We start from the raw sequence: 11,130 nt of genomic DNA on the forward strand, positions 1-11,130 counted from the left end.
ACTGAGAGTTTCCAGCCCTGTGATTGGCTTATCAACAGCCAATCAGGAGCGTCGTAAGGGACTGGCCTATACGTCAAATGCACGGCTGATGTGAATCTACTATAGTTTCATATATATGTGAAGCACTTGTACCCCATATATCGTTTCCCCTATTGGATGATTGGCTTTACAAGAGCACCGTCTTTAGGGGTGAAGTTGCCAGCACCAAGCCCTTTTCCTTGACCCAAGCAATACCGGTGCCCATTTACAACAGGGTGGAATTGTAGTTTTAGTCTGGAAGCGAACTCAGTATAAGCAGTCGTAGGTCTGAGCACTACTCCACTCTACTATGGCTATGTGTGTGTGTTGTTACATAAATTCCAAAGTTATAATGAGAAGTCTTATTCTTCAGGAAGCTGGTTTGCCTATATAATTTTGGGATCAAAGTCACAACTAACAATAAAACTTAACTCAAGCACAGTAACTAATTGCAGCAGAGGTACGGAGTATGAATACAGGTTTATTTAAGAGGGAGAAAAAGCGAAAAAATATCTATATACATAAAAAACCGATAAGAAAGTATAGCGACGCGTTTTGATATATTAGTAAGAATTATTTAAAAATAAGAATACAATAAGGCAAGATTGAAGAGAATGAGAGATAAATGTTGATTCTTAAATGGCGGTGTGTAACAAACATTCAAAAGCTAAAAACTACAGTTTTCATTCCTTAAATAATGTCATTCCCGAATATTTTCAGGCACAAAAACCAGTAAAATGAAATTTCCTTTGTTCCAGTTACGATCAGCCATGATGAAACCGAAACTCTTCATGAGATAAATTAATTATCGTTGCTAATTATAATGCAACAACCACTCAGAAGAAGCAGGTTATGAAGGAACGTGTAATCTACTTCACGTCCCTAATAATGATGCAATAATACCGCTTTCAGTTGTGTCATTAAAGCCATAAAAAATGATGCATGAGTTGAATTAATCACCGTTGCTATTCTTGATGCGTAGATTACGGTAGTACACGAAGCGTATTGTACACTATTTTCTTGATAGTGAATTAAAGGTTGTGCTTCCTGGTGCGTCATTGATTCACTCAATGGCAGATGAGTGAAAACGTTGAGATGAGATCGATTTTGGAAATGTCAGCATGTAACACCAGCAACCAATCACTGTTAATGTATGAGTCAATGTGTGAAGTTTAATTTTTCATTTCTCATAAATCACATGCAAAGGGGGAAAAATCTCACCCCATTTCATGATTTCATGTCTGTGAGAGAAAAAATTACACACACACACACACACACACACATATATATATATATATATATATATATATATATATATATATATATATATATATATATATGTGTGTGTGTGTGTGTGTGTGTATGTATATATATACATACATACATACATACAAAATCTTATGGAAAACAATTGTTTATATTATCAGTGAACATATGACGCTTGATCAATAAAGTCATATATTCTGCAAGAATGTTATAAATGACAACATATTTATCACGAAAATATCATAAGTTTTCCAGGTACGCAAATGCTGGCTAAAACCCACGAGGACAATTTTAACCTACTGAGGAGCTGGCCACGTACTACTGTGTGTTTTACGGTCCCTTTTTGACATCATCCTTAAATTTGTTTTAAATCCTTTAAATCATAGGTTGAGAAACTTCGCAAATTGAGCAGATCTTTCCGACTCTTATTCCAAGTCTCAAAAATCGTGAATAAACACGCCCAAAAACCAAACTCAAGTGATACTAACTTTGAGACGTAACTGCGAAATAGGTAAAAGTCATTTCTCCAACTGCCAGTCATTTGTTAAACGAGAAAACACGACGTAAGAAACGATACTGTATAGTAGTAAGAGCTTGACCGTGCTGAGCTCCCCCGCCGCCAATATACGAGTTTCTGTTGCTAGTGATAGGGATCATGGTATAGGTACATTAGTGACAATCGTCAGCCCGTAATGGAAGCGTTTCTTTTGAAACTTAAGAGTTTCTTGGTCTAATGGATAATAAGTGGAGAACACTCAGCGAGAGCTACTGATAACAGACATGTCGATATGGTATATACTACGGTGAGCACTTTGTAGTTTTTTGAGTTTTAAGTGTTGATACACGCAATTTCTTTGCCGTAACCTAATTGTCCCATAATTCATGAACAATAGAAGGTGTGACTCGAAGTCGAAGAATCTATTCACCATGAGAGATATTCTGCCGGAATTTGTATCAAGGGACGGGCATTGGTAATTATGTAAACAATAAGTGCAATAAAGAGTTTTATTTCCTGCATTACTGGTGTTATGACCCACCCGTTTATCAATAGTGTGAAAATATAGTTACTTTATCTGATAACTCATGATTGCAAGAGTTTATTAGTTTTATATTCGACCCCGTTCACAGGTCCCACTTCATTCTTTTGGGATGTCACGTATTCCCTTGCAGATATTTCTGAACTTAGGGCAATTAAGGGCGTAATTTTTAGAAAACAGAACTGGGACATAACACCCACGAAATCATTAAGGTTAAGGATCTCGTGCTGCATTGACAAGTGAATGATATAACCACTTGGACATTGAAGGAAGTGGCGTTTCAGGAAACCTTGAATATACAGTGACCCTGTGATAGGATTTCGGATAGGAGATAGTATGTGTTTGGATATATTGCCACTGGGGCTGTTTACAGACATTACTCCAAGACTGGTTTAGGCCAAAGTTCCTGTAGAGATGCATTAAGATGCAATGACCATAAAACAGGTTAGGCTAATGAGAGGTTATACATACACTTACACTGATTAAATACACCACTGAAAGGTCAAGGAATAAGAACCACTAAGAAATATTGAAAAAGCTGTATAATGTGGACTGGGTAAGAAGTGTCACTGGACAGGTTAGGGTATTTCTGTATAAGCATTCCTCATCGTTCATCCCTGCGAATACGAAAGCCACCAGGAATTGGGGCGTCAAATGTATTTCGCCGTGTTTAGCACAAGCCCCTGGGGGTTAATTACAGTCATCCGAATAAATATTACATAAAATTCTTGTTCAGGAGGTAAAACTGCATAGAAAAACCGCAACTGCCATAGTCTAGGCCTCCGCGGATTAGTAATGTAGATCTACCCAGGTTTAGAGATCGGGTGTTGGGGATAGGCAAAGGAAACTGTCACTTAGGATAGCTTAGAGATAAGTTGCTACTAGGACGAGTTAAGGAAACATCACCGGGTCATGCTCGAATTGCCTTATCAACATTGGATAAGGAAACCAGAAGCTAAGGAGTTTTAAGAGATTTATTACCATCATGACACTTCTAGTGCTGTTAGCAGTATCAGAATAGTAGCACTAAAACAGGTGGAGGATACAGTCATCAGGACAGGCTGAAGTTACATAACCACTGGGATAAGTTATGGATATCTTGCCACTGTCATTTTTGGAATAAAATGCTCTCCCCTAGCCCTAGGACAGGTTACAGGTAAATCCACATTACTTAACATTACAGTATCGGTAACAAACTTAGTTGGGGGCACTCTATTCGTTCAGCAGGTTTAAATATAATTTTCTGATGAATTTGTGCTTTTAGGCTATTTGTAATTGCTTAGTCTTCCGAGATAACGCATGCAGCTGCTTATGCCGAGCAGTGTCCAGTATTATCAGATAATTTGTTATACTGTAACCCATTCATTATAATCTGATATAATCCAACAGTTTTTCTACAAAATAGGGCGCTACCCAAAAGCATTTTAGTTTGGTATTCGTAAAGAACTTTTAATCTTAATATATATTTTAATATATATTTTCAGCCACTAAGACAACTTATGATTGTAAGGTTAGCATAAACTTGGTAAGGGGAAAGGTTGATATAGTTATAACAGGTTAAGGTTAATGACATAGTGTTGCTATAACAGATTAAACCGAAAATAACATTGGGGTCAGGAAAGGGTGGTCTGAGGACAAATGATAACTATAGTAGATTCACATCAACCGTGCATTTGATGTTTAGGCCAGTCCCTTACGACGCTCCTGATTGGCTGTTGATAAGCCAGTGACAGGACTGGAAACTCAGTCTCTCTTGAGAGTTCACATAGGCAGGGTGTACTATGTTTCACCTCTCCTGAGGGATACGTCAGAAGAGGTGGAACATACATCCCGCCTATGTGAACTCTCGAGAGAGACTGAGAGTTTCCAGTCCTGTGACTGGCTTATCAACAGCCAATCAGGAGCGTCGTAAGGGACTGGCCTAGACATCAAATGCGCCGTTGATATGAATCTACTATAGTAAGTTATGACAAATACATGTTGAAACATAATGAATACTTCTAATAATTAAACAGATAAAGTATTTGTTAGAAAGGATAGAATGGGGATGTGATAGTAATATCATGCTTGAACGCTTAAGTGCTATCATTGCTGGAACATTAATTGATCTCATGTTAGGATACCTGCAACATTCAATGGCTTTAATATTCTTAACCGAATCTCTCTAAGTGGAAATTCAGTTTTTCCTGATATTAGTAACTGTAATTTGGACAGGCCCAAAGTCACAGTGTTCGAACGTAATTTATAAGTTATATTTCAATAACTAGTTAACTTATCTTTAGTGCCTGCATATGTTCAGTGTCTGATAGCCATTTTGTAGGGAGCGAACATCCACATTCTATCTGTGTACCATGTCACACTGCACAGCATCCTTATTCTTTTAGTTTTGCAAAAAAGCGAACAGGAGTCTTTGCAGCGGTAAGAAAGTAAGCATTCCCAAGTTGAAGAGATGTCATGATGCTTTAAAGTGCATGAATTTTTTACTTAAACTCTGATAATGTTGATTTAAGTATATTTAATTCTGCTCTTTCATTATTTTTGTTATTCTATTTTACTCGTATATCACTCATTTTTTCACTTGGTTTTATGTAAGGGCATTCTGCATTCTTGTAAAATTGTTTGAAAATTTAATGGTCACTTATAATTGTGTCCATGTTGTATAATAAATAATGAAAATAATACAACAACCGAGAAGGTTCCAGGGTGCAATGTAACTACTATAAAGATTACAGTTCTAAGAGTTTCACAGTGACAAAGAAAGGAAAGAGTATCACCTAGAGCAAGAAATGTACCACCAAAACAGGGTAAGTTACTCTGACTCTACTGCAAGGTAAGGTTATAGTGTATCTAAGACAAGGTATAGTGCTCTTAAGACAGTAATATAACGTTGTCACTAAGACAGGGTGTAGTATCAGTTTCATTAAGATGGGCTAGAGAGGCATTGTGACTAAAATTAGTCAGTGCACCACTGACACTTAAGAGTGGTAAGGCAACAGTTCCACAAAGACAGGGCAAGGATGTTGTGTCAATAGGTGTAGGGAACAGTGCCACTGAGAAAAAAACCAAGTAGTGTTGCCTTATGTAAGGTAAAGTAATATTGCCACTATGACAGTTGAAGTAATTAGGTATGCTACGATGGATAGGGTAACAGTGATACCAAAACAAGTTAATGACGCATTGTTAATAAGAGATTGGTTAAGGTAATGGTGTCAACCAAGACATGACAAGGTGACAAAGTCGCTAAGAGGGGCTATGGTAACTGTCACTAATAGCTACAGCATAACATCACAGCACCACTAAGACAGGGTAAGTTTAATTTGCCATTATTTGTCACATTAGCGCCAAAAGAATAGCGTAAGATAATAGTACCAGTAAGGCAGGGAAAGGGAACAATGCCACTGAGACAAGTTAAGGTCGATTCATTTTTTTCCTGATAATTTTTTACCCATATATGAAACCTTAAGGAAAGCTTGAGCATTTTTTAAATACAATTAATCAAGAAGTAAGACGAAAAAGAAGTTCTAACGCATTCTCGCCACTATAAACGAGGCGATTCGTGGAAATTACCCGAGGTTATCATTGACCATTTTTCGCAGCTTTACTTTAGCATTTCAAAAGCAGTTTCCTGCTTCCACCGGATCAGTTCAGCATACATTTTTCAACAGATATTACAGCAAGAAAGATAAAATATTTCGCTCAATTTGCCGAATCAGGATTGTCTGGAAAATGCCGATAGTAACCATGCAAATTTTGTTCTCAGTAATTGCGTTTCGATTTTTTTACTGCTCTTCATAACCGAAGACAAAAAGCTCGCCGTTAATATGAAGCATAATGACCGAAATCATTTGGATCAAAAAGGTAAAAAGTGTGTAGTTTTCGTTCATTATCTTAGATCCTAAGGAAGAAAATCTGCATCCCAGTAATCGTTGACTGTCCATTTATTTTCGGGGTACATAATACCCAAAACGGAGAACATCTACACAAATTTCTAATGGCTTTCCAAACCAACCCCCCCCCCCCCCTCCAATATAAGATATGTAAAGGAGAATTTTAGAACCAAGCAAGACGATGCAACGGTCCGTGCTGTCATAAAACAAGCTTAATCTATATACCAACCAACCACCCAGCATGATTGTGACCCTTTATAAGAAAAACATGGCGTACACGTACTTATACAATATGAATAAATAATTTCTAGGAAATTAAACTCCTATCAAAACTGAAAATGCTGTTACAAGGACAGACTGAATACGAAAAGAATATTTTGTAGAGCAAAGATCTTGATCTCAGTGTGATATGTCATCGTAACTGCATTTCTACATGCATTAAAAAGTGTAACCAGTAACGCAGACAATTCCATGCGTTATACAGATGGAGAGTTAGCCTACTGGCTAAGTAGACTGTGGTCGTTACATCGTTAGGTAGTTTAAAGCATATAAATGTTCAGTCACTAAATACTACAATTGCTTACAACACTATAACCTGATATCTTTAAAACTTGTCTTATTTAACGATATTCAAATAGGAGAAGAAAAGACTAAAAAAGCAACGGGTTTAGTAAAAGACTCCATTTTCCCAGTCGGACTAATTTTATAAATGACGAAGTACCGGTGCTATTGCTGCCATTCTGATGGTTGGTCAGGCGCCTCTGATTAAGATCCATTTCTGGAATTCCAGATCTCTCCATTTTTGTGTTAACGCCTGAATCTGAAGTGTCTCGTAAAGCTCATTTATCTCTCTCTCTCTCTCTCTCTCTCTCTGCCATATGGAAAAATCCCCCCCAATTGTTTTCTGTAACAAAATCCCAATAAAGTTTGACCCGTCGCTTATGAATAGGCTAACAGGATAAATGTAAGGCATACCCGTTTCAAAAATGTGCTCTGTGTGTGTGTGTGTGTGTGTGTGTGTGTGTGTGTGGTGTGTATGTGTGTGTGTGTGTGTGTGTGAGCTTAAGCTTTTCGCTCGAGGAGAGATGATGAAAAGTGTATTCTCAGCGCCATAGGCCGAGGGGAAATGACAGAGGCTCACGGCTACTGCTGTGGCGAATGTGTTTTCTTGTTCACAAACTTTCCGAAAAGAACTTCCTCCGTTTCGTCTTTATACTTTCAAAGTTTTCCTATTTCTGGGTATTTCTTTTTTTTTCATCTTGCCTCTGAAGCTCCCTAATATATTTATCATTTTTTCACAGTTGCCAGAACGTGAGCTTTAATGTAATCGTTACAGGACGACAATTCGTATTAAAAGTTGGAAGACTTCCATTCTCAAGCAGCGATTTATCTCGGTCCTTTCGCCCTTGATTAAATCAAATTATTCATATTGATTTTATTCCTCTTATTTCCTCTTATTATTCATATATTGAAGACACATTAGGCTGATAAACATTCAGACTTATTCGTGATGTGTACCTACACAAATACAAACTTGCGTTCTTTGCGACCTGGATCCTGTTTAGAAAAATACGAATTATGCTAGGAAATATATAAATGACTTTAAATCTCTGGCTTTTTTTGTTTTTTCAATGAAGCACAACTCCAGTTATAATAGGAAAAAGTTTTGATGCTTGTTACTTGAACAATTAACCAAAATGTTTGCGAAAAAAATACGAAAAGTAATTTAGTAAATGCAAAAGTGTTATAACTGAGGTTTCATTCACTTGGCGTGGGCAGCAAATTCAGTGAAAATAAATATTTTGGAAACGCTATGCTGATCTAAAAGCCAAGTGATAGTTTTATTTTTTATCTGATTCAAGTGATGGAGGCAAAATGCTTGCTGGCCCCATAAATTGTATTTTTGAACTCTTGCGAACTGAATATGAAATGCCGGGGGAAAAATTGTTTATAACTCTGGACATCTTGAGGAAAGGAGGCTGTGGACTATAGCACTAAGTGAAACCAAAATGCAAGTGCGTGAAGTACACGACTGGAAAAGATATTTTGCAATATGCCTCGTAGGGGGACTAGTGCTATCAGTGCACCTCACAGAATGCACTGTAGGCATTACCAAAGTTTTTTTTTTTTTGTAGAGTCCCTTCGGCCCCTGGCTGCAACCCCTTTCATTCCTTTTACTGTACCTCCATTCATATTATCTTTCTTCCGTCTTGCTATCCACCCTCTTCTAACAATATTTCATGTGCAACTGCGAGGCTCTCCTCCTGTTACATCTTTTCAAACCTACCTATTCTCAGTTAACTTTCCATTCCTATTTCGCAATTTGGTGTACGAGGAAATTATAGTATATAATTAATGGAGGCATGAGAATTGTGATTTTATGTATTTCTCTGGATTATTTTGGTGAAATTGTATGTAAGGATAGAGTAGCACATCAAAGAATGTGGGTCTATATCATATTTCTGGGGAGGTGGGGCGAGGGCAAGTGCGTCTGTCTGAAGATTTCACTCTACATCTGAATGACAGGAAAAGAGATAAGAAGCTTAGAGGTCTGTAATCATCGCAATAGGTGAGTCACAATAAGAGGAGAGTAGGAGAGGTAACTGGTTAATCTTTCGGAACTATTGTGTGGATTGAACAAGAAGGAAGAACGGCAGAGCTGAATTCCGACCAGAATGACTTAATTAGCCGGAATTATTGCCAGGATTGAGAACGAAGCAAGAATAGCAGGGAGAGTTCGGACAGGAATTTGCTTATTTTAAATGGTTTCCTTTATAAAACATAAACCCATGAGGATACAACAAACTCGTGAAACTAATAACTTGACCAAAGCTTTCTCAGGCGGATTTGTTAAGTGTGCCCTAAGTACAAATGTTTCGAATACAGTCGTATTCAGCAGCCGTTTCTGACAGGGCTTACTGCAAGTTGTTATGGTACTGGAAAATTGTGTAGATTAAATACAGTGTTTTGGCAATTCTGTGAAACATCTGCAGAATAGTTGGTGCTATTCCGAGGTGCTAGTACTAAACATGGTGGAAGCTCCTTGGGATACAGTGTTTAGTACTAGCCCCTCGGGGATCAAACTATTAAATACACCGATTTGTATATTATGTAGTCGACGAATTATATTAATAAGCGATGTCTTCGTGCCGCCGTCTACTTAACATTCACCATACGGTGTAGTTAAGTATTTGAGATAATGATGTTATAGTTTCAAAAACAATATTTTATTGTACTTCATGTAGTAACTATGGTTGTATATAATTACATCATTATTCACAGAAAACTCGTACTAGATAACCTTGAAAGATATCAACTTTATAGCCTTTACAAGTAGTGCGTATCAGTTACATACTTTGCTAATGACTAGTTAAAGAAGTGTTTGAATAGGGCTATTTCAGGTCATGGACGGTAAATCACTTTGATGGTAATGGGGATTCGCTGAACAGCAAATCATCAGTTGGTTGGTGTAGGCAAAGGAAAAGGATGGCTGGATGTAAGTTTTTTGTTTGGAACTAAAAGTTCACAGATACGGTGGAATAATAATGGGATGAGAGAACATTGATGAAAATGTGGTATTTCTCAGGTTTGCACCAGAGACATTTTTTGCAGTTGATATTACTTCAACATCTCGCTACACTGAGAGCTGCATTTCCTAGGCAAATTTTCAAGGAAAATAGCGCATGTCTATAGGATCACCTGATAAGACCACGAAACTTAAGTGTAAGTAATCTCTGAGGTTTATACGAATACAAGTATGCAGTATGCAACTTAGGCCTTTTATTCAAATTTAAGCCTCTGTAAAAAATAAAAAAAAAAATGCATGCATATGCCAATAGCTAACATTCTGAAGATGACATTAACCTAATTACTGAAGTCATCTATCAATGCACAACCCCCTGCCTGTCCGATAAGTTTCGGTCACCGAAATTGCCGAGTAATGAAAAAGTAGGAGGGTGAATATAATCCGACCCAGCGCTTCAGTGGCGTTTTCGGTATGGTTTTGGTCTGCCACCTCAGAGGCCGCGAGTTCGATTCTCGGGCATTTCACTGAGGGGCTAGAGATATGTATTTCTGGTAATCGAAGTTCACTCTCGGCGTGGTTCGGAAGTCACGTAAGCCGTTGGTCCCGCTGCTGAATAACCACTGGTTCCATGCAACTTGAAAACCCCATACAAACAAACAAATATAAACCGACCCCCTTTCCGTTGTAGTCTGTTCCAGAGTATGACTTTACCTTGCGATTTATGTAGCAATCTGAATCATTACCTTCTTAGAATTCATAGAAGCAGACTTATATAATTATCACTGTAGTACGTATAAGTGCATTCCAGTCATCATTTTTTTTTTTTCATTTTAAGTGTACTCGTAAATATTTAAGCAGCAAAATGTTTCATTTAGGACAGTTACCATGACATCCTTGCAGTTGGTCTAAACTCTAAACCTATTATGTTTATAATACTACCAATGGATCATGTCAAGAATAGCAAACTCACTTTTTCAAAACAATATTATACCACTTTAATATATATATATATATAATATTAATAATATAATATATATATAGATATATATAATATATATTGTGTGTGTGTGGTATAATACTGACTTGAAAAATAGTAGCTTCGCTAATCATAATATGATCCCTACCGTTATACATAAAAAATCAATAAAGTAGCCTCTGTACATAGAATTAAAATATTAATGTGCCTAATAGATTAAAAACAATCAGGATCAACAGCAGAGAAAATTAAAAAGTGCCTGGTTTACTGCATCAGGCAAACAAAGTCAGTCGGTCAATAAACGGCATCAATAAGGAAAAAGTTCCACAATTGATAATCTTAATTATCTTAATCCTCTAACCCATCCCTTATGTAGTACTGTAACTGAGCTGTTATATTCAACATACATTAAGTTGGTCC

At 37.2% G+C, this 11,130-nt stretch overlaps 1 long non-coding RNA gene across 1 annotated transcript in view; it reads left to right on the forward strand.

Moving 5' to 3' along the window:
* Window positions 1-1,894: 1,894 nt before the first annotated feature.
* The window catches only part of LOC135223753 (uncharacterized), a 108,263-nt gene continuing 99,027 nt past the window's right edge, over window positions 1,895-11,130 (forward strand). The window contains exon 1 of the long non-coding RNA XR_010316579.1: window positions 1,895-2,087. This is a non-coding gene — a long non-coding RNA (uncharacterized LOC135223753). The remainder of the gene's footprint in view (window positions 2,088-11,130) is intronic.

Source organism: Macrobrachium nipponense, chromosome 10, assembly GCF_015104395.2.
Source record: "Macrobrachium nipponense isolate FS-2020 chromosome 10, ASM1510439v2, whole genome shotgun sequence".
Lineage (NCBI taxonomy): Eukaryota > Metazoa > Arthropoda > Malacostraca > Decapoda > Palaemonidae > Macrobrachium > Macrobrachium nipponense.